The following is a 25,653-nucleotide window of genomic DNA, read 5'->3' on the forward strand; positions in this document are numbered from 1 at the left end:
GAGTCCTATCTTTTTTACTTCTGATAGTTTGTCAAAGAGAATATTGACAAACTTAATGTTGTTGTCACGTGGGAATGTTTGAAAGCCAACAACTGTACCGAGTGCTCCATTAACTAGTCCTTGCTCCAAGTCAAGGTTACGTTTAAGCATTACTCTACAGTTTAAAGATAATTTTAATATTTTCTCCAAACCAGCTGTGTTGGAGATATACGGGTCGATTCATGGAAATAATGTGCGCTGAAATTTTCGGCGCAAGCATGTGAAAGCATGCCAATTGCAGTGCCACTGCAAAAATCGCAGCGAAACCCACGCACAGCGATTCATGGAAGTCTGTGCGCGAGGAAATTCGCCAAAATGTGCGCTAACAAAAAGGACGTATATACAGCCATGATGAATGTCCCATACGGTGGCCCTCTAGGACAAATGACGTGCAAAGAGGTACGCGACAAACACTGATACCCGCTGTGTGAAAAATAGTGTGGGCGTGTATTTCGGAGGTGCGCAGGAAGTTTCACACGCGATAGGCCTTGGGCGAGCGGGGTACATGTATTTCAGGGGTTTGCGTGAAGTTTCACATGCGATAGGCCTTGGGCGAGCGGGGTACGTGTATTTCAGGGGTTCGCGTGAAGTTTCACACACGATTGGTCTTGGTACGTGTAAATCTGGGGTGCGCGGGACGTTTCACACGCGGTTGGCCTGGGTACATGTATTTCAGGGGTGCGCTGGAAGTTTCACACGCGATTTTGCTGTCAGAGCGGGGAACGTGTATTTCAGGGGTGCGCGGGGAGTCCTACACGTGAATTGGCAGTGTGGGTCCCCCAGGTGTTCCCTCTACCCCCTCCATGACCCCTGCAGGCAGCCCACACCACAGGGGACTACCCTGCACCCCTGGTCAGGTCCCGCAGGCAGCCCATCCACCATGGGCATGCCCCCCAGCCAAGGCACATGTCATCTTGCAATATGATCAACAACTCATGTCCCCCTGCACCCCCACCCCCAGCAGTCAGGGGCCCCTGCCAGCAGACCCCCACTCATGTCCCCCTGCACCCCCACCCCCGAGCAGTCAGGGGCACCTGCTAGCAGGCCCCCACTCATGTCCCAATCATGTCCCACTGCACCCCCACCCCCCAGCAGTCAGGGGCACCTGCCAGCAGGCCCCCACTCATGTCCCCCTGAACCCCCACCCCTCAGCAGTCAGGGGCACCTGCCAGCAGGCCCCCACTCATGTCCCACTCATGTCCCCCTGCACCCCCACCCCCAGCAGTGCAGGGCACCTGCCAGCAGGCCCCCACTCATGTCCCCTTGCACCCCCACCCCCCAGCAGTCAGGGGCACCTGCCAGCAGGCCCCTACTCATGTCCCACTCATGTCCCCCTGCACCCCTACTCCCCAGCAGTCAGGGGCACCTGCCAGCAGGCCCCCACTCATGTCCCCTTGCACCCCCACCCCCCAGCAGTCAGGGGCACCTGCCAGCAGGCCCCAACTTATGTCCCCTTGCACCCCCACCCCCCAGCAGTCAGGGGCACCTGCCATCAGGCCCCCACTCATGTCCCACTCATGTCCCCCTGCACCCTTACCCCCCAGCAGTCAGGGGCACCTGCCAGCAGGCCCCCACTCAAGTCCCCTTGCACCCCCACCCCCCAGCAGTCAGGGGCCCCTGCCAGCAGGCCCCCACTCAAGTCCCACTCATGTCCCCCTGCACCCCCACCCCCCAGCAGTGCAGGGCACCTGCCAGCAGGCCCGCACTCATGTCCCCTTGCACCCCCACACCCCAGCAGTCAGGGACTCATGGCAGCAGCCCCCCACTCATGTCCCACTCATGTTCCCCTGCACCCCCACCCCTCAGCAGTCAGGGGCACCTCGCAGCAGGCCCCCACTCATGTCCCACTCATGTCCCCCTGCACCCCTGCCCCCCAGCAGTCAGGAGCACCTGCCAGCAGGCCCCCACTCATGTCCCCCTGCACCCCCACCGCCCAGCAGTGCAGGGCACCTGCCAGCAGGCCCCCACCCATGTCCCCCAGCACCCCCACCCCCCAGCAGTCAGGGGCACCTGCCAGCAGGCCCCCACTCATGTCCCACTCATGTCCCCCTGACCCCCACCCCCCTGCAGTCAGGGGCACCTGGCAGCAGGCCCCCACTCATGTCCCACTCATTTCCCCCTGCACCCCCACCCCCCAGCAGTCAGGGGCACCTGCCAGCAGGCCCCCACTCATGTCCCACTCATGTCCCCCTGAGCCCCCACCCCCCAGCAGTCAGGGGCACCTGTCAGCAGGCCCCCACACATGTCCCCTGCACCCTCACACCCCAGCAGTGTGGGGCCCCTGCCAGCCGGCCCCCACTCATGTCCCACTCATGTCCCCCTGCACCCCTATCCCCCAGCAGTCAGGGGCACCTGGCAAAAGGCCCCCACTCATGTCCCACTCATGTCCCCCTGCACCCCCACCCCCCAGCAGTCAGGGGGACCTGCCAGCAGGCCCCCACTCATGTCCCACTCATGTCCCCCAGTACCCCCACCCACGAGCAGTCAGGGGCCCCTGCCAGCAGGCCCCCACTTATGTCCCCCTGCAACCCCACCGCTCAGCAGTCAGGGGTACCTGCCAGCAGGCCCCCACTCATGTACCCCAGCACCCCCAGCCCCCAGCAGTCAGGGGCCCCTGCCAGCAGGCCCCCACTCATGTCCCCCAGCACCCCGACCCCCCAGCAATCAGGGGCCCCTGCCAGCAGGCCCCCACTTATGTCCCCCAGCATCCCCACCCCCCAGCAGTGAAATGGCGATTCCATGACACAAACCAAAAGTCAACTATGTACATCAACACATGTCCGCCACACGAAGGCAGGCGGTAGCGTCCCTGCGCATTAAAAAAATGTGTGCCAACAAAAAGCACGTATATACAGCTCCGATGAATTTCCCATACTGTGGCCCTCCAGGACAAATGACGTGCAAAGGGGTACGCGACAAACACGGACACGCGCTGTGTCAACAATAGCGTGTATTTCGTGGGTCCGCGGGAAGTTTCACACGCGATTGTGCCTGGGCGAGCGGGGTACGTGTACTTCAGGGGCTTGCGGGAAGTTGGGCTCGCGTGAAGTTTTACACGTGATTGGGCCTGTGCGAGCGGGGTACGTGTAAATCTGGGGTGGGCGGGGAAGTACAGGAGGCAAATGCGCGGAACGCCCACAAGCACGCGCCAAAAAAGACGTGCTAATCCAGAAACATGTACGCCAACAGGAAGCAGGCATACGTGGAACCGCACAGCATAAAAGTGCGCGCAAACAACAAGCAAGCTCAGACGCCAGGATGAACATACCATTCCTAGCAGCAGTGGTCGTGGGATACCGCAGGAGGAGGAGGAGGATAGTCAGGCCCAGAATTTTCACACCCAGAACCAGCCTTTTTGGCATGCCTGATGACCAGGTGTATGGGATGTACAGGTTTCCACCTCACATAATACTCGACCTGGTCAGTGAGTGGGAGGATGACCTCACATCACCCACCCTCTGCTCCCAAGCACTCAGCCCCCTGGAGAAGGTCCTCAATGTACTGCACTTTTTGCCACCGGATCATTTCAGCGGGCAAGTGCCATAGTGGGGGGGGTGTCACAGGCCACACAGTCACGCTGCCTACACAAGGTCTTTGCCATCATGACTGCACGCCCATCAGTGTGCAGGCACATATACCTGCCCAGAACACCTGCAAAAAGGCAGGCTGTCGTCCAGGATTTCTACGGGGTGGCACAATTCCTCAAAGTCCTAGGTGCCATTGATTGCACCCATGTGGCCCTACGTCCCCCCAGGGCATCAAAGCACATCTATAGAAACTGCAAGCACTGGCATTCCATCAACGTGCAGGTAGTATGTGATGCCAAGGGAATCATCACCTCAGTATATGCCAACTATCCAGCGTCCTCCCACGACAGTTTCATGTACAGAATGTCAACCCTAAACCGGGACCTAGAAGCTGGGCTGCATGGCGATACATGGCTGCTTGGTGAGTATAAATGCCACAGCACATGCATGCATGCCAGATACTGAGTAATGTCACAACCCCACTAATGATACCCATCACCACCTCCCCCGGGGACAGTGCCTACCCTCTGAGCACCCACATGATGACGCCAATTCGGAACCCCACCACGCCACCCGAGGTAAGATACAACACAGCCCATATTGCAACCCGGGGCACAGTGGAACGCACATTTGGAGTGCTCAAGTCACGCTTTCGCTCCCTTGACCGTTCTGGTGGGCAACTGTTATACGCTCCCCCAGTAGTGTGCAGGATCATAGTGGCAGCATGTGTCCTGCACAACGTTGCAACACGCCGGGGCCTGCCGGTGGACACGGTGGTGCCCCCACATCCCCAACCACATGCACGGCCGCTGCGAATTGGAGGGGAAAGGACATGGGGTGAGGCAGCCCGAACACAGCTGGTGGCTAATTACTTCACTTAGAATCACACCCCTGTGGAGTGCACACAGCCCTGCCACATACCAGCTGACAATCAATGATGATGACATGAGGGACAGTTAACTGTCACAACCAAACCATCCTGAGATTGGTCACCTGGAAGTGTCACAATGTGTGCATCCCTAACTACAGAAACACCACCAATGCTGTGTCATCAAAAGACACATATGCTGCTAAATGCATGACCCCCTTGCACAATACAACATGAGAACAGTGCCATGTCACCCAACCCCTCCCCAGCACCGCCACCCAACACACCATGGCATGTCATGCTATGTGAGAGCAAACAAAGCAATCCCAAAAACCTGACACAAGTGTCACAAAGTACAGTGTCCCTAATGGAAACTGGCCACACACAATATGCTCCTAGTAATGTTAAACTAACAACACACATGACCAAATACTTACCAACTAAACAATGCATCTAGACAAGTTCAAACATTTCTAAAACATGACAGTACTAAGTTAAAGTAGTCATAGTCATACAACCTGAATGTGCCACCACATCGATCCCCTTCAAACTGTAGTCTTGCAGCCTTCAAAACTGGTCTGTGTACTGCATACAACATGAACTCCATCTCCAAAGTAGACGGCCTTGTGAAAACATGAGGAATGAACCTGCAAATTCAGAGGGAGACATGGAAGCAAAATCATACATTAATACACCATGCAGTGTACAATACAACAACAATATACACAAGGAATGTCTACACAGTATTGACTACAGACTTCCCACACAGCTCATAGGAGCCCAACGTCACTGTGTACATCACTGTCACTTGGTCACACCCTTTGCAAGCCCATGGAAACGGGTAGCAGGAGGGGTGTGTGTCTCATGAACCCAATCATCTAACCCAAACTCAGGACAAGCCTGCATGTGCCCAGCCGGAATACAGTGGATGCCCACAGGAGCCACACAAGGCAACACACTGTCAAATTATTTTTAAAAAAAATCAAAATTCAAAAATCAAAAATCAAAAATGGCCATGTGGGGGCCGGGGGGGCGGGAGGCCACCCAGGAGGTCCGAGGACAGGGTGCACACCATCAGCCACCTGGGTGGATGTTGGGAAAAAAAACGACTCCTTGGGCTCATGGCCTGCACAGCTATGCCAATGTGGGAGAACTGCTGCTGTCGCTCTCATCACCCTCAGCTGCTGCATCACAAGGTGGTGGTGCTATGGGAGGCAGCCCACGCAAAGCCCTGATATGGTCCTCCATGGCAGCAAGCATGCAGGTGTGGAAGGTCTCGTTCTGGAGGATTATAGTGCGGAGATCCCCATGCAACACCTGACGTGATGCCCGGATCTCCTCCCGAGTTGCCCGCATCTCAGCTGAGAGCGTACTTGTGAGGTGCTCCAACCGCTGTTCTGCCCTAACATTAGCGGAAGTCTCAAGCTCAAGAAGAGTCTGCCCGAGGTTATGGAGTTCTTCACTCAGGGCTTCCCTGTGGGCCTGGGACTCTATTGAGATGGATTGGCACAGAGTCTCCAGTGCCGCCCGTCGGTCCCTGTTGGACGCCAACATGTCTTCCCTGTGTGATTGGCAAATGGAGTCTGTTGCCTGCTGTAGTTGCTCCATCTGCCTTTCAGAGGGGATAATGGAAGTGGCCACCCTCTCCATTGCCTGATCATTCATTTCAACTGATGCTGACTGTTGGGTTGCCATAGCGTACATGGAGTTCTCCCATACGCTATTGCCTGGTGGCATACGGCCACCGCGTCGGCGGGCACCACACCTGTTTGGGGCAAGGCGATGTGCACCTTGCTGTGCTGGCACCGCCTGAGACTGCAGGACTACATTCCCCCTCTGATCTGCTGGCCCAGGAACAGGATCAAATGCTGTGGAGTGTGACCCTGCATCTGTAACCGCCAAAGGCGCCTCTACCAACACTGACATCCCCATAGAGGGATCTACCCCTGGTGCAGGTGGGTTGGCCAGAACAGAATCCCTGCCAGAAACACTTAACTGTGACGGCACATAGGTCTCATCATCCGAATCAGGACCTGAATAGAGGTCTGGGGAGGTGCACCCAGAGACACCCCTGGAAAGTATGGTCTGCAGGAGGATTGGGTTCTCAACCACCACCACACCACGTCCCCCGCTGGTGCCCGGTCGTGCCTGGGATTCCTCCTGGGTCTGCACCATCTCCTGAACCTCAACAGCATCAAGTGCGTCATCCCCTGCAAAAAAAAGAAAGAGAAAAAATGGAAACAGGCATTAGCACCATAGCACACAAATAGGCCGGTCAAGCTACAGAACCAGTACATGATTCACACATGTCCCACATGACTATAACCCTCCCATGCCTGCACTGTCACTGATTAGTAAGGGGAGGCAAAAGGCAGACACTGATGACACCAATATGGGAGAGTAACACATTTTCTGCATGCTGGGTAGCACTGCCATCACACATTGGCCTGTGAGTGGCATGTCCAATACACATACATGAAACATGGTAGCACACAGATGGTATTTAGCATAGCCATGGTAAATTTGACAAGTAAAGCCATATGTCAGTGATTGAGTACTGTCACCCATCCATGTGAGATGGACATGATGACATGAAAAATGCCGCATACTGGGACTAAGTACACATGTGCCACTCACTGCAACACATGCAAGGTACAAGAATACAGTAATAGTTGGCTGATCTATTTTTCCTCACATTGACATCGCAGGAAACATCTTTCATTTCCCACATGCAAACAGGCACTCATCTAAACATTTGTGCTGGCCAATACTTCATCAGCCTGAATGGTCTCATTGTGTACATAACCAGGAAAAGCATTGCCCCAGTGTTGCCAGTAAACAATGACCGAAGCATATCACATATGTCACAATATGGTTGAAAGTATTATCCTGAAGGCACACTTACAAATTCTGGCCAATGTAGTTGCAAGATGGCAGTACAAGGGCAAATGCACAATTGTGGACCTAATAGGATACTGTGGGCAGAAGGGATGCAGTCATAGCCAAATACAAGGCACCTGATCCCATGTGAGGAAGGAATTGGGTGACCCATAATACTCTGGAGTACACACCCTCACCTGGCACTAAATCAGAACCCGTCACCCAAAATACATGCACTACACACACACGCATGGGCACTCACCGGACAATGCTTCGTAATCAGGTAGTTCTCCCACACCTCGGATCTGTTCCTCTGTGACGAAGGTCCCAGCAACAGACTCATGTTCGGTGAGTTTGTTGTCCTCTTGTGGAGACCCACCGCCAGTCACCAGAGTAGCGGCATGATTTGAGGCCAGCTTGTCCTTTGCTCTGCGTTTCAGGTTGTTCCACCGCTTGTAGCAATCATCAGCTGAGCGCCTCACAAATCCAAAGGCACTTATGTGGTTGGCGATGGTCTGCCAGTGTGCCTTACGTTGACCAGGTGTGGTCTTGGACCCTGCAGTCACCACCATTTCGTGGCTATGTTGCGACACATAGCTCACAAGTGCATTAAGCTCCGCATCATTAAAGCAAGGCTTCCTTGATGTGCCGGAGTGTGTAGCCGTGCCTGGCGTCTCAGCCTGTCGTGCCAGAGCACCCTTCTTCCTCTTTTTAGAAGGTGGAGCGGAGCCAGAGTGGCTAACGCCGCTCTGGTCAGTAGGGGCAGAATCACCGGTGGACTCGGTTGTTGGAGTGTGCGAATGCACATTGACCATAGGACCTGGTGCAGGCATTGTCTGAAGTGTGATGTTGGCAGGGGGAACATCAGTATGATGGACCAGGACCGACACTGTCCTGGCTGAGAGAGTCAGAGCTGGGGCAGATGAAGCTGCAGCTGCCCCTGCAGCCTCACCACCCTGCATACTTGGGGCAGCAGATGACATAGCTGCCCCAGATCCACATGCCTTGGTGACAACTTGCACCGCCACACGTGGCCTAGACTTGCTGAAGTCAGCCAGGGAGTCATCCTGTGCCAGGTCAGGTGCCACAATGGGCTGGTCCAACAGGGGCTGAGCTGGGATGGTCTCAGCCACGTTTCCCTCAACCATGGGGGGGGAGCATGGGTGTCCCTGATTGGTCCTCCACACATGGGGGTCTAGGGGCACCCTGCAAATCCTGGCCACGTCCCCTACCGCGCCCACCACGTCCACCTTTTGAAGGTCGGCCACCTTTACCTCCCTTACCGCTTGGTCGCCTCCCAACCATGGCACTGATGTTGTTGTGCGTATGGGAGGAGCAGTAAACTATTGTCCTGGGCAATTGGGGGTCAAAGGGATAGGGTACTAGATGGAATTTGTACCCTAGTGCTCTAACAAGGCTGTCTGTGACCCCTGGGGAAAGATGACGGGTCACGCAACGCACAGGCAGCCCAAAAACAAAAATAAACATGCACGCAACCCCTCGTAGACCACGTGCATGGAAAAAATGAACCCGCACTACGCTGTGGCACCCAGAAACACAAAAATAAGCGTACGCGTAATACACGCAGCCTACAATGACCTCTGAAGGGGAGTGCGACACACGGGGCAACCACAGTTGCTAAGTACGTGTGGAACTCACTGTCTGCCTGGAATAAAAACGTGAAAAATACGCGCGTGTGCGCGTTGGCAAGGCCCCGCCAAAAGAAGAGTTGTACGCTGTCTGAGGAGACAGGACAAAAGGAGAAGGGAACACTGTTTGAGGAAACAGGCCCAAAAAAAGTAGAAAAATGAAAGCTGTCAGAGGTAACAGGGAGTACAAACTTGAAACGCTGTGAAGTAATCGCGTGTGAACCGACAAGAAGTACAGAATTCACCCACTCGCTCTCCACGAAAAGCACCTACAAGAAAATGGCGTTCTGCACGTACCTTTTAAACCAGCCCACACGTACACGTCACTTACGCATGTATGCGTCCTTTCCTCCAATTGCACGCGCTGACACTCGGACGTGCAGCTTTTCCACGTGTGCTCTGTCATCACGTGCTATGAGGGAAACACCCGCGCGTGTCACGTCACAGACACGCTTATGTGCTAAGGGCCTTTGGTCAAATGTAATCGCGTACGTGCGCTGACGCGCTTACGCGCTAAGGAACTTTCCTCGAATTACACACTGACGTGCAAAATTTTCACGTGCCAAATCACTCCGTATCAAGCTGGCCATGCATTCACACACGGAAGACCACGCTCCTGCCAGAAGGCCAAATTACTGCCCTCCAGAGCCCTGAGCACGCTCCCACCTGCCATCTGCTGCTGCCTGATTGCCTGCTGCCCACGTGCCCTGGTATTTGGTGCCTGCATTTCAGCCATCTGCAGGGGTCCAGTTGCTGTGTCCACCCCTGCTGGAACAGAAGACGCCCGACTGGGATTACATCGCTCCACAGCCCAACCCCAGGACCCAGTTGCCTACCCACTCCTGCCTCTGGGGTTGCCATGTCGGGCACATCTCCATCTGGCACCACTGGCAACCCCCAGCCAGAGAGGCAGAGGGCCACCAGCTTTACTGCCACCGAAGTTGGTGTCCTGGTGGAGCATGTCCTGGGGCATTATGATGCCCTCTTCGGAACAAGACGCGCCAACAAGGAAGGACGGGACAGGATCTGGACGGACATCGTGACTGCCATCAACGCGGAGGGGGTGGCAGTCAGTGAATTCCATCATGTCAAGAAGCGCTGGGAGGACTTCAGGTACAGGACCCTCAACAAGGCCCGGCGCCTCGCGGAGGGGGGCCGGGTCAGCCTGAGCAGCATCCAGATGAGGGTCCTGGAACACGTAGGCCCAGCGCTCCACGGCCATATCCTTCAGAGGCAGACCCGTCTGGAGTTGAGCATAAGTGGCCAAGCATTCCTGTGTGAGACAGGGCATGTTGCTGTGTGCTGGTAGTCTAATACTTGCCTGTATGTGTGACATAGGCCATGCATGGATATGTGTGTGTGCAGGGACATCATGGTCATGCATGTGGGACCAGTTATGTGTGAACCACATGGTAGGTGCATGTGTTTTAATGCAACATGGTGTGAAAACAAAGAAATTGATATGAGGCTGGGAAGCCCAAAAGAAACACACCAACACAGGTTACAAAGGACATACAAGTGCTTTATTTAAAAGCTACAACAGTTACCAAAAGTCAATTGACAAACGGATAGCTATTCGGCTCTCAGAGTAACGTAACAAACTTCAACGAAGGTTTGATGCATTAGTAGAGAGACCGTACATTGGAATACTTGGGCTTTTATATCCTTTATCCAGCCCGTGGCCAACACCCTCGCGGGTTAACCATTCTTGGTACCAGGCCTACGGTTCCTTGCCAGGTCAATCCCATAATGTATGCATTTTGATTAGTTCCGCTGATACAGTTGTTCATTTACACATAGGTCAGGGATAGGACAAGGTCTCAGTTCGCGACCCCGACAAGTGGCCTACAGGCATATTAATTATTCGTGTGTGCGGAGGTCACAACGGCCAGAATCTCACTCAGAATGTTATTCGGCCTCCATTTTGATGTTCAGGGTGACTTCCACTTTACAAGAGAACCTAAAATGGCGGCTAAATCCAAGATGGCGACTTACACAATTTTTCGTTAAGGTCAAGACCTTGCCGCGTAGTCTATTTACATGATATTTTAGACAACTTGGCGTAGGCCAATACACATTCAAATACTGCGATAGGAGGCATGATATCATTTCAATTCCAACAGACCCTCCTTTTGGCCTATGCCAGGTGCTAATATCATTTCTAATACTTTTGCAAATAACTCCATGTACTGTCATCCATACATCCCGAATCATTGTCTGTAATATCTATAGCCATTAGGTCGTTCATCAGAACCTCTTGTAACACAAACTCTTTGGATGCTGTATCTGGGGCATATATTCTATGCCCTATTGTGCTCACTGCTTGGGCACAACATCCCCCTAGCATTCCACATATACTCGGAAGACATTGAAACAGCAACAAAGGAATAGCAGGATCCCCAAAATAACTAAAATAACAGAAAGCACCTTCCAACCCCAAGATCGTAAAGAATCCCAGAACCAGGTGCTAAGATTCCAATCTCCTACAGGGATATGTACTTCAGAACTAAGAATATGCAAGTTCTGTATTGCTTTAAAAATTGTCGGCGAGGAATCTGGTACGAAAACACAGCAAGCGGACCCCACCAATTTGCATACTCCACCTCGTTCCGCCAAAATGACATCTAATGCCATCCGATTTTGGAGTGCTACCAATCTTATTTCTTTTTGTTCTAATGTCATATTGTAGAGTATGTCCGTGGTCCGGTTGATCGTTCTCTCCAGTACCCTTGCTAATCCCCTAATGTTCTCAGAATTTGTTATTTGTCCCCAAAAGGGCACAACTGATTTTGCTAAATCTCCCAATACTTGTCCAGGGGTATCTCCATTCTTGTCCCGCCGTGGGCGAGCCTTAGAAACCTCCAACGTACTAGCTACAAATACCCCGGGTAACAGGATTCCTAAATAACAGGTTCCCTGCCAATCCTTGGGCAACCAGGGAAATGCTAAACTACCACAAACAAAGTAAACAGGCCCCCCTACATACAGAGGCCTGTTTTCTCCAGTCAAATTTACAATGTTCATACAACCTTCAAAATCCCCCATTGGCCGAGTGCCATTTCTTTGTACACAAAGGGGGACCGAGTCAGGGCTATGATTTATAGAGTAGGAAGGAGGCACGGCGTCCTTATTGCCTATCGGAGCCATTTTAAAGGAAATTAAAGTTTGAAAAGCAAGAGACAGTTTATCAGACGGCCTAATAGAAGCGACATTAGGTTTACTTCTATTTGCAAAAAGCGAGCATCCCAGGGGAGTTAATTCACGTTTCTTGAAATCATTCAAATTAGTTCCATCAAAATTCCCTGAGATGCTATCATTCCAACGGCCAAAGAATAGTGCTCTAAGAGAGGCATAGTAAGCAGTCGTTAAAGGTAAAGGGTGAATATACCAGCCTAGTCCCTTGTTCCCATGTTGCGGTAAATGAGTGCAAATCCAACAATTACTCTTATTAAAAATGGCATGCGTTGCATTCATTACTATCATTAGAGTGTTATTATGATACTTTTGTCTATGTTGGGAGTCTCTAGGGGACAGAGTGTGAAGGTGTACAGAGGGAGTCAAAGCAGTTGGTACAATCTCGGTCGGTAGTATAGGTTTTAGAGGATAGATTTCTTCAAAGTACCAAAGTCCTAAGGCAGTAATTACAAAAATAACAATTATCATTATCAAAACACAGCAGTACGTTTTCGGGGCCCAGGCACATTGTTCATTGTCCAAGTTGGTCACCCCTTTATTCACAAGTCCAGTGCGGGGAGCAGCAGTGGAGGTGGCAGGCATTGTAGTTCCTCAATCGACGACCCCATTGTTCGTTGCTGGCGACGCTACGGTCGCGCGATTTCTTAGTCCTTCCCAACCCTAGCCGGCAGAATCCCTTTTGTTCACCAGAAACTTTCTTATACAAAAGAAAACTTCCAATTACTTCCTCTTTCCAAATGCACGGAAAACCCGTGCCGTAGTTCCATTTTCTTCGTCGAAGGTTGTACCTGGTGGTACCCAAGATTGTTTGGTCCGAAAATAAGGTGTCGTCACTTCCTGAGGGAAGCGACGTATTGGAGGCGACGGAAGTCGCAGAGCTTGAAACAGTGTTTTCCGGAAGTGATTTTTCAAGAGAGTTCGGAGACGAAATGGACTGTTCCCCAAGCTCCACGGGCTCAGAGAGATTCTCCGACGCACTCACAGCGCTGTTTGCTACTCCAAGATCAGAGACTGTAGCATCAGCGAGGGGTTCTGCTTCTTCTGTAACGTGTGGTGTCGGGTGAGGAAGTTTCTTGACATGCGTCGAGTGGATCCAGTGTTTCTTCCCTGCCACCCGCACTGCTGTCCGGGTGACCAACTGCACCTGATAGGGTCCCTTCCAACGAGGAGCGAGACAGGAAGACCTTTCGTAGGCCTTCACTAGGACCCAACTTCAAGGCTGTATATCGTGTCTCCTGGGCCCGTGAACCGTACAGGTAAAGCTGAGTGCACCTGGTGATAAATGAAATACGGGTTTTTAGTTAACTGGTTACAGTAGTCTACAAGCAATACATTTTCCACCTCCCTCAGGGCTTTAGGTTTTGGGAGACCCCAAATGTTAGCAGGTCTCCCCATCACTACCTCAAATGGAGAAAGCCCAGTCTTAGTTTGAGGTGTGGTACGCATAGCCAATAATACAATAGGTAAGGCATCTGGCCATTTCAGTTTGGTATCGGCACATGTTTTTGCAAGCTTATTCTTTAAGATACCATTATGTCTTTCCACCAACCCAGCACTTTGAGGATGTCTAGCTGAGTGAAATCGTTTCTCAATACGTAAAGCTGTGCATATCTGCAAAATTACTGCTGCAACAAAATGAGGACCACTATCCGACCAAATTACCCTTGGGAGCCCAAATCGAGGAAAGAATTCTTTTACCATAATCTTTGCAGTGGTCATGGCTGTAGCATCTTTAACGGGGAAAGCCTCGACCCATTTACTGAAGGCACAAATAATTACAAGAACATATTTTAGATTGTTACATCGTTCCATCTCAATAAAATGAAAGTGAATGACCTCGAAGGGAACAGAAGGGGGTCCAAAGCTTCCCCTTGGAGTTACTGTCCCCTTACCCACATTGTGCTGTAAGCAGATCATGCAATTTCAAACATGTCTTTTTGCAGTCTCCAGAATCTTGTTATTCACCCAAACTTGTTCTAACATTTTCGTGATCTGCTGGGCACACACATGTGTAGAACCGTGTGCCATCGTAACCATTGCCAATACATATGAATCAGGGAGCAAAAATTTTCCTTCAGATGTATCTACCCAACACCCATCATCATCTTGTTTCCCCATTCCTTCGGCCCACCTTTTAGATTCTTCTGCTGTGGCATCAGTTGGAATATCTCGCACAGACCCAATACCTTCATCCATTATATAAGCATCTTTTATTTCCCTCAAAGCATACATGTCCATGCTAAGGTCTGTGGCCGTTTGCCTGGCTATCAGGTCCGCAAAAGCGTTCCCTTTTCCCACATCATCTATGACCTTAAAATGGGCTGCACACTTCATGATCGCTAACTGCCTAGGGAGTGAGAGTGCCGAGAGCAATTGCACTATCAAGGGGCCATGCTGAATCTTGGTCCCATGTGAGGTCAGGAACCTTCTTTCCAACCAGAGCCTCCCAAAGTTGTGAGCCACCCCAAAGGCGTACTGGCTATCGGTGTATATATTTACTATACGCCCTTCGGAGAGTTCACAAGCTCGGGTCAATGCTATAATCTCTGCGGCCTGCGCAGAGTTATGCGAAATTCTCTTAGTTTCAACAACTTTATTCAATGTAGTAACTGCGTAAGCAGTTGTAGATGTACCATCTGAGAGTTTGAAGCAGGAGCCATCACAAAACAGCTCCCCTTCTGCATTGTCCAAAGGAGTATCTACAAGATCTATCCTGCCCTTCGTTTCTTGCTCAGTGGTATACAGGCAGTCGTGTAATTCTTCACCACCGCAAACAGTGTTTTGCGGGAAAGGTAAGAGTTCAGCCGGATTAAGAACACAACACCTCTTAATTTTAATGTGCGGAGCAAACAGAATTAGTTCATACCTTGTTAACCGTGCAGAGGTGAGGTGTTGTGTTTGGGTTTTGTTCAATAGGATATCTACAGAGTGAGGTACCATCAAAATCAAATCATGGCCTAGGACCATTCCCTCACTCTGTTTTACAGACGCGGCAGCAGCAGCGACAGCTCGCAAACATCTTGGCAAAGCGCATGCGACAGGATCAAGGGCGGAGGAGTAGTAGCTGCACGGCCTATTCTTCCCTCCGTGTTCCTGTGTTAACACAGTCAAAGCACATCCATCACATTCATGCACAAACAACACAAAGGCATTGTCATAATTTGGAGTACCCAGAACCGGTGCAGAGCATGACGCGGTTTTGAGAAGCTCAAATGATCGTTGATGTTCCGATTTCCATGGCAGTGGCAGAGAAATGCCCTTCTTCGTCAAAGCCAACATTGGTTTTATCACTAGCGAAAAGTTCGGGATCCACAACCTACAGTAAGAAGCCCTACCTATTAAGGCTCTGACTTCCTTCTGTGTATTTGGAACAGACATGCCAGAAATGTGTTTTATTCTTTCAGGTGTCAATCTTCTCCCCTCCTTTGACAGGAGGTACCCTAAATAGGCGACCTCCTGACAACAAAATTGAAATTTTTTGAGCAAAGCTTTATGACCATTTCTGGCTAGATGAACAAGCAACAGTATAGTGCCTTCTTTACAAGCACTTTCAGAATCTGCAGCCAAAAGCAAATCATCTACATATTGAAGCAGTGTACAAGTAGGTGGCAATTCAAGGCTGTTGTGCTGCTCTTTCAAAGCTCTACTATAAATGCTTGGACTTTCAGTATACCCTTGAGGTGCCCTTGTAAATGTAAATGAGCGTCCCCCCAAGGTGAACACAAACAAATATCTACTTTCCTTATGTATAGGGATGCTAAAGAAAGCGTTTTTTAAATCCACAACGCTGAAGTGCGTAGCCGTAGCAGGGATCATTGTCAATATCGTTGTCACATCAGGCACAATTGGAAATTGTGGGGCAACAACTCTGTTAATAGCACGAAGATCAGTTATGATCCAGTATGGGATTGCATTGTCGCCTTCCTTATATACAGGCAAGATCGGACTGTTACACAAACTACCTGTAATCTCCTCGATCACCCCACGATGCAAAAAATCAGAGACAATGCATTTTAAAGCACGCTCGCCCTCAACTGATATTTTATACTGCGGAATGTGTGGTAGTTTAACTCCATGTTTCAAAACTATCTTAACGGGCTCAAACTGTAGTACCCCGACATCATTGTCGTCAACCGCCCATAAACATTCCGGGACAATGTTAAACTCAGGAGGTAAAGGTCGAATCAGAAACTGAGAATTAGGAAGTTGCTGTGGTGAAACCGTCAGCCATACTCCATCAGAGGAACAATGAATTACTGCATTCAATTTCTTTAACAAATTCAACCCCAGCAAATTCTCTCCACAGTTCCAAGTCAGAAGAAAAGGGCAATGGTCCGTGAAGGGACCCAAAGAAACAGACACCGGTGAAGAAACCGGACAAACAATTGGTATACCAGAAAACCCTACAGAAACATTGGTTTGCCCTGGCAGTGGAATGTTTGGAACCCGAGAATGATCAATGGAGCACTTCTGTGCTCCAGTGTCTATCAAAAACTGGTGTTTCCTATTCCCTACTAATAATTCAACGTAAGGGCCTTTCTGATTAACGGGAATAGGTGAAGTTTCCAAACCCTGCTTCGGGCAGTCCTAATGAAATAGAGTATCGTCAGAAGGAAGCTCTTCAGAAAGGTAGGCAGCAGAAGGGTGATCAAATATGTTCCTCGAGTCCACACTCGAGGTCTGATTTTCCCGTGAAAAAGGTTGCTGAGGATCTTGCAAAAACTGACTTCTATCAGGGCCCCCTGCTCCAGGGCAGCCCCTGGGTCGTCTACCCATACTCCCAAACGGACTGTTTGACCTTTGTCGAAGGACGGGGCACTGTGCTCGCCAATGACCTTCCTGGCAGCAATAAGCACATTGATTAATATTCACAGAACCCAAAGGAGCATTTCCTTTTGGGACATACTGACCTCTGGTCTGTGTCGTGCCTCCCCTGGGGTTTCTAACAATTTGTTGTAATAATACTTTGGTTTTCAAATCTCCTTTCCTCTTTTCTATTTTCTCCTTCTCATTATTAACACGGTTCTCATAATACTGAGCCATGTGCAAAACCTCAGATTGAGATTTTGCCTGCCAAGCGCTCTCAGAGGACATAATCTGTGACTGGATGTTGGGCAACAATCCACGCACAAATTTGTCCACAAACAACCTTTTCCCAGACTCTGTACCCAAATCCTGCCCACTGAGGTCGGAAAATACCTGCTCAAATCTATTAAAGAATTTGGTGGCGCCTTCAGTTTTCCCTTGAACACAGGCCGTAAGCTTGTCCCAAATAATTCATTTCTCTGGAATTATAGTTTTTAATTTTGCGACAATTCTATCAGGCAAAGTAAGTATTACCTGTGGTGGTTTCTCACCTGCTGGTCTCTCCCCATCAATCCTAATCATATTCGCCCACGTATCTCCCAACCCTGGCACGTTGTCTATTGTCCGAACCTGCTTCCATACATCTACGGGTAGGAGTACAGGGAATAGCAAGTCAATATCACTTAAGGTGAACACAGAGGACTGTAAGACGGACTCTATCTCTTTGTAAAACCCCGTTGGATTTTTCCTGATATCGGGAACTGATTGTCTAATAGTGTTCACTTCCTGTCGTGAAAACGGGACGTGAACGAATTGCGATACATAATGTGCAGGGATATCTACAGTGGGTGCACCAGTCCCCGCGTTGGCGGGAATCTCAATCTTTGGGACAAAGGTCGGAGGAACCTCTTTCATAGGCAACTGAGATATAGGTACCTCCGGCCGCTTACTAAGCAACAGAGCCAGGTCGAGCGCTAAGGCAGCCGAAGAAGTGTCGGGCGAAAAAGCCCTTTTACAAATCCCCAACAATTCTATGGGGCAACTAACCTTCTTTCTTACACATTCTTCTTGCAGGTACTGTACCATTACCGGAATTACCTTTCTTTGCATGTCTACTGTATACTGACTATACGTGTCATATACTTCATCTGGCGGAATCGATGAATCCGAGATCCATCGAATCACATCTTTGGTACAAATTCGTACTTCCTCAGGTGCCGATCTACGACACGGAAGGAACCGTTTCTGTACATACATACTGTCGTCTTCGTCATCCTCATCTCGTGCTTTCTCAAAGTCCCTCCTACACTCAAACAATCTTTCAACATGACCATGTACTTTCTGCTCTGTGTCCCTCGAAAGTGCCAAAGCATTTAGATCTCTCACCCCTTGTGGAAGATCCGAATTCTGTAATCTACCCCACATCACACATAAACGAGTCCCCAAGCCTTCGATAAAAACATTTTTCTCTGGAAAACTGTTCAAATTAGATAATGTGGAAAAAACATTAATTTGATCACCTTTCTCCATACAGTGCTTAGCCCATGCAAACAATTCCTGTTTCTTATCTGCAGAAACAGTATTACGAGTGACTATCTTTGATCCTGCACCTTGATCAGCTTCAGTCAATACGGGACCACTCGGGAGCGGAGGTGCAGGTAAATTTAATAAAGGTGCAACTATCGGCGCAGAAGGAAGGGGCGGTGCGATAGGTGGAGGAACAACAACTAGAGGACTAGGAACAATAGGTTGTACAGGGGGAACAGTAATAACAGCAGGAACAACAGCAGGAATGGGCAGAGCGCCCAAGAAAGGATCATACGGAGGCGGCGCAGAGGCAACAGGCCTGCGTTCGTTTAACAATTTTTCAATAAATTCTTCGGAAACATGAAAATCTTTAGAGGGGTAAATTTTCTGAATTCCAAGTGAAAAAGCCCTATCCATATTTTTGACTGATTCTGAATGTTTTTCTTTATCATATAACAACGCTTTTTCGGCATTTGTTTTATGACGGTGTGCATGTTTATCCCTACTTTTAAGCTGCTGTAACGCTTCTTTTTTCCAATTCTGTAAAACATCAAAGGCTGCAGGTCTAGCCTTCTTTTTTAGCAAGACCGATTCTAGGTATTCAATACGGGAGATCTCAAAACTGCCATTGATTGGCCACTGAAATTCGGAGGCATGTCTGGTCTGTCTGTGCCAAATATCATTAAATACTATACTACCAATGCCATACTTACAGTACATAGTACATGCCGGCGACCCCTCCTGTCGTGCCGGGCGGCTAAATTCCAAAGATTGTCGATCGCTGCGGAGCAGAGCCCTAAAGCAGCTAGACAATTTCCCAGGCAGTCACAAAAAATTGGTGTTACCTGGTCAATAATTGTGTCTGCAGATACAATACGCCAAATTCAAATTGTCAGGGTTAAATTAAGAGCCGGGTCACGACTGCACCTGACCAAACCTAAGGAGGACCGTACGGTTTATCAAAGAACTTACCTAACAAATTTTACCTTGTGTTTGGTGGTTTCGACAAATCTGCCCGCCTCAAAAATGGACCCTCGTCCAAGGATCGGATCGTGCAGCGCTGCCGAGGTATTGCATCTCGTTCGGTCGGGCCCGCAGAATCACACCGTCCGATCCCGGTTTGATAGTCTGCGTCAACCTTCAATGATCAGGCATCAATCTTGAGGGTCCCTATTCGGGCGCCAACTGTGAAAACAAAGAAATTGATATGAGGCTGGGAAGCCCAAAAGAAACACACCAACACAGGTTAAAAAGGACATACAAGTGCTTTATTTAAAAGCTACAACAGTTACCAAAAGTCAATTGACAAACGGATAGCTATTCGGCTCTCAGAGTAACGTAACAAACTTCAACGAAGCTTTGATGCATTAGTAGAGAGACCGTACATTGGAATACTTGGGCTTTTATATCCTTTATCCAGCCCATGGCCAACCCCCTCGCTGGTTAACCATTCTTGGGACCAGGCCTAGGGTTCCTTGCCAGGTCAATCCCATAATGTATGCATTTTGATTAGTTCCGCTGATACAGTTGTTCATTTACACATAGGTCAGGGATAGGACAAGGTCTCAGTTCGCGACCCCGACAAGTGGCCTACAGGCATATTAATTATTTGTGTGTGTGGAGGTCACAACGGCCAGAATCTCACTCAGAATGTTATTCAACCTCCATTTTGATGTTCAGGGTGACTTCCACTTTACAAGAGAACCTAAAATGGCGTCTAAATCCAAGATGGCTAATTACACAATTTTTCGTTAAGGTCAAGACCTTGCCGCGGAGTCTATTTACATGATATTTTAGACAACTTGGCGTAGGCCAATACACATTCAAATACTGCGATAGGAGGCATAATATCATTTCAATTCCAACAATGGGGACCTCTATGCAGAATGCACACCAGAAAGCATGCCAGTCTCTGTTTCTGGACATGGAGGGGGGATGAGGAATGGGTGCTGATGTGTTATACATGTATGGGGGGCTGGAAGGGGGTGTGTGTGTGTGTGTGTGTGTGTGTGTGTGTGTTTGTGTTTGACTTTGAAACACCATGGATGCATGTGACTTTGAAGGCAACATCTTGGTTTACAGGGGCCCTTGTACATGGGTGTTGATGTTGATTGCAGGCGCCGGGAGTGATTCTGCATGTGTGTTGCATGCATTGACCCATGTGTTGTGGAAGGACAGGATGGAAGTGACATTTGACAGTGCCACTCATGTGTTATTGCTTCCTGTCTAGGGTATTTTGTGCTGTACCCTGATGCTTGTGTTCTATGTCTCCCTCTACGCAGAGTCAAGTGAAGAAGAGGGCGGAGACGGCTCTGTGGAGCCAAGAGGCTGGGATGCCTCCACCGGGCAGCGACGCATGGCCCAGCCACCCTCCCAGGAATTACCATCATCCGGGAGTGAGGGGGCTGGTGCCGCGTCTGCCACAACGGCTGTGGCGGAAGGGCCGCGTGAGCCCCCACAGGGGCTTCCAATGGCGGAAGACGGTGTGGAGACATCCATATTGGTGGTCTCCACAGAGGAGGAGGAGCCCGCTACTGAGCCGCACATGGGCCCTGGTGGGGGTAGTACCACGGTGCAAGTGGTGCAGTCCAGGGCCAGGGTCAGGAGGCAGCACAGGTCACCAGGGAGGGGCTTGTGCATGTCGCTGTCCTTGACCCTGTGACTGCACCATCATGCACCAGCAGGGAGGCCCTGTCCCAGGCCCGTCCGCAGGTAGGGAAGAGTGCCATATCACCTGCCTCTCCACTAGCTGCGGGCGAGGGGTCCCGCGACAGTATGAGATCCGTCCTGGTGGGTGTCGCATTGCGCACGCGTGTCATTCGTGATGACGTGCATTCTTCCTGGGCGGAGAACGTACGCCATCATGAAGAGCAGCGTTGTGACGTGGCATTGCTGGGAGGGGCCCTGGTCGGTGGGTTCCTACATGTGATGTGCACTCTGGCAGACCTCTCCTCCTCTGTGGAGGCTATGAGCCGGTCATTCTCCACAGCGTCTTCCGGCCCAGATTCCACCAGGGCCCCCTGTGGACCTGGCCTGACCAATACAGCCAGCTTGGTGGAGATCCCATCCCTGCCACAGTCGGGAGTTGGCGGTACAGCAGGGGTGGACACCACAACTGGAGACCAGCAGATGGAGGATGTGCAGGATGTGGATAGCAGCAGCAGCAGGAGCAGGATGTAGGTGGGAGCAATGAAAGCTCGGGGCCATCAACATCGGAGGGGCAGGCATCGGCCGGAGGGCAGGAGTACCCTGGACGGGAAGTGTCTTCCGTGTGGCAGCGGTTGGGCCATGTGATAGATGCGGAGCGGCAGCGGGCGGAAGAGGCACAGCTCACGATGGTCAGGGCGGAGAACTCCATGCGTAGGGCCCTGAGGCGGGCCGAGTGCCTCGAGGCCATTCGCAGGGACCTGGAGTTCCAGATGTCATCGTCCCTGCGAACCCTCGGGGCCATGGAAGAGGACCGCCTCCGGGACATCGAGCAGGAGTTTGATGATGCCCTGCCCCGGGACATCAACATGTGAGCCGTTGGACTTGCCCGCTGCCCTTGTAAATAGTTAGTTAGTTAGTATTAGGTTTCCTTTGGTTTTTTCTTTATTTTGGACCGCTTGGACAATGGACCACATTTTTGTATATAGTTTTTTTATTAGGTAGTAGTTTTTGGTAGGTTTCATTTATTAAGTTGGGCTCATGGACCCTGGATTCTTCAATTGTACAAAGTTTTACAATTGGATTCATCTTTTTTAATATTTTTTTTGTGTTCACCATGGAGCAATGGTTTTTATTTTCCCTTGGATTTGATTTTTTGAACTGTGACTTTGGACAACATTTCTTTTTGGATTTTTTTTGCTTATGTTTTCTTGATTTTCATAATTTATCGGACATGGACCATTTCTTTTGTTATTCCCATTGTTGTGTGTTTAATTTGATTTACGTTCATGTTATCTTTAATATACTTCCATTTGTGATATCATCTCATTGGTTTCATGCATGTCATGATATGGGTTTTGACATTCACTTGCACCCATTGTGTGCGTGTGACGGACATGTGTTCATTTACATACTTGCCATTGGGGGTGTATCATGTAATTGGCATTTCTATGTGGGTGGATGCAATACGTGGGTGGGTCTTTGGCATGTGGAGGCTGGCCATAAGGGCCAGGGATCTAGATTGTGATGACGTGTTGGCTGGGGGACATGTGTCGGGCCTGCTGGCAGGTGCCCCGCACTGCTGGGGGGTGGGGGTACAGGGGACATGTGTGGGGGCCTGCTGGCAGGTGCCCCTCAGTGCTGGGGGGTGGGGGTGCAAGGGGACATGAGTGGGACATGAGTGGGGGCCTGCTGGCAGGTACCCTGCACTGCTGGGGGGTCGGGGTGCAAGGGGACATGAGTGGGGGCCTGCTGGCAGGTGCCCCTCAGTGCTGGGGGTGGGGGTGCAAGGGGTCATGAGTGGGACATGAGTGGGGGGCCTGCTGGCAGGTGCCCTGCACTGCTTGGGGGGTGGGTGTGCAAGGGGACATGAGTGGGGGCGCAAGGGGACCTGAGTGGGACATGAGTGGGGGCCTGCTGGCAGGTGCCCTGCACTGCTGGGGGGTGGAGGTTCTAGGGGACATGAGTGGGGGCCTGCTGGCAGGTGCCCTGCACTGCTTGGGGGCTGGGGGTGCAAGGGGACATGAGTGTGGGCCTGCTGGCAGGTGCCCCGCACTGCTGGGGGGTGGGTGTGCAAGGGGACATGAGTGGGGGCGCAAGGGGACATGAGTGGGACATGAGTGGGGGCCTGCTGGCAGGTGCCCTGCACTGCTGGGGGGTGGGGGTGCTAGGGGATATGAGTGGGGGTCTGCTGGCAGGTGCCCTGCACTGCTTGGGGAATGGGGGTGCAAGGGGACATAAGTGGGGGCCTGCTGGCAGGTGCCCCGCACTGCTGGGGGGTGGGTGTGCAATGCAACATGAGTGGGGGCCTGCTGGCAGGTGCCCCGCACTGCTGGGGGGTCGGTGTGCAAGGGGACATGAGTGGGGGCCTGCTGGCAGGTGCCCCACACTGCTGGGGGGTGGGTGTGCAAGGGGGCATGAGTGGGGGCCTGCTGGCAGGTGCTCCACACTGCTGGGGGGTGGGTGTGCAAGGGGACATGAGTGGGACATGAGTGGGGGCCTGTTGGCAGGTGCCCCGCACTGCTGGGCGATGCGGGTGCTGGGGGACATGAGTGGGGGCCTGCTGGCAGGTGCCCTGCACTGCTTGGGGTTGGGGGTGCACGGGGACATGAGTGGGGGCTTGCTGGCAGGTGCCCTGCACTGTTTGGGGGGTGGGGGTGCTGGGGGACATGAGTGGGGGCCTGCTGGCAGGTGCCCAGGACTGCTGGGGGGTGGGGGTGCAAGGGGGTAATGCTTTGGTGATCACTAGTGTAAGGTGACATGTGGCTTGGCTGGGGGGGCATGCCCATGGTGGATGGGCTGCCTGCGGGACATGACCAGGGGTGCAGGGTAGTCCCCTTTGGTGTGGTCTGCCTGCAGGGGCCGTGGAGGGTGTAGAGGGAACACCTGGGAGGACCTACACTTCCAATTCACGTGTAGGACTCCCCTGCACCCCCGAAATACGCGTACCCCACTCGCACAGGGCCTATCGCGTGTGAAACTTGCCCGCACCCCAGTAATACACGTACCCTGCTGAAATCGCGTGTGGAACTTCCCACGCACCCCAGTAATACACGTATCCTGCTGAAATCACGTGTTAAACTTCCCCGCACCCCAGAAATACACGTACGCTGCTGAAATCGCATGTGGAACTTCCCGCGCACCCCTGTAATACACGTACCCTGCTGAAATTGCGTGTTAAACTTCCCCGCACCCCAGAAATACATGTACCCTGCTGAAATCGCATGTGGAACTTCCTGCTCACCCCTGTAATACGCGTACCCTGCTGAAATTGCGTGTTAAACTTCCCCGCACCCCAGAAATACACGTACCCTGCTGAAATCGCATGTGGAACTTCCCGCTCACCCCTGTAATACGCGTACCCTGCTGAAATTGCGTGTTAAACTTCCCCGCACCCAGAAATACACGTACCCTGCTGAAATCGCGTGTGGAACTTCCCGCCCACCCCTGGTAATACACGTACCCTGCTGAAATCGCGTGTTAAACTTCCCCGCACCCCAGAAATACACGTACCCTGCTGAAATCGCGTGTGGAACTTCCCGCCCACCCCTGTAATACACGTACCCTGCTGAAATTGCGTGTTAAACTTCCCCGCACCCCAGAAATACACGTACCCTGCTGAAATCGCGTGTGGAACTTCCTGCGCACCCCTGTAATACACGTACCCTGCTGAAATCGTGTTCCCCGCTCTGTGTTTGCTGTTTGGCAACCCTGTATACTGGTCCAGGGTTAGCGCAGCCCTTCGTGCTGAATTGGGAATTTTGATGGCTTTTCCTTGCGCGAGGGCGTTCTTGGGGACGTAACTGGCACTGCTGCAGGGTCGCTGCGCCACTCTGCGCCACGGCTGGTTTTGGAGGCTAAAATCCATGAATACGCTGTGCGCGGATATCGATTTTAGTGCACGCGGCTGGTGCAGACATTCGCACGTGCACACTGTGCGCCAGCCGCGTGCGCCACTTTTGTGCGAAATTCTATGAATTACCGTGATAGTCTTCTAAGGTATTTAGTCTTGTTGTGGCTTTTTGACACATGGGTGGTGTCATACCATGTACGTCCAGTTTGTCTGTGGAGCAAATTTCAATTATTGTTTGTATTTCTTTTTTCAACATTGTTTCATTGAATTTTGAACAGCTTGCAAGAGTTGGCATCAAGGACATACAAGTGACATTTTTGGCTGCTAATTTTTCCATGACATCAGTGGCACATGAATTATGGCCATACAGTGCATGGATGTGCCGGGTTTTTAATACTGATTGTACTTCTTGAGGTAGTACACCAACTCTAATACTTTTTAAAATGTTGGCGTATGTGAGGTCTGCAGACTGGCGCATGTTTTCTGTTAATTCTCTGTATTGGAAATGTTGCCAAAGATTGACATTTCCTATGATGCCAACAGTTTAACGGCAGAGTTTGTGTCCTAAGGTTTTAAAAATAGGTTAACCTTTCACTGGTGTCAATTGAAGATCTCCAAAAACAATAAGGTGTTTTCCTCCAAAGAGATCTTCGTAGTTTGTTT

Source organism: Ambystoma mexicanum, chromosome 13 (genome assembly GCF_040938575.1).
Source record: "Ambystoma mexicanum isolate Mex_15411 chromosome 13, UKY_AmexF1_1, whole genome shotgun sequence".
Lineage (NCBI taxonomy): Eukaryota > Metazoa > Chordata > Amphibia > Caudata > Ambystomatidae > Ambystoma > Ambystoma mexicanum.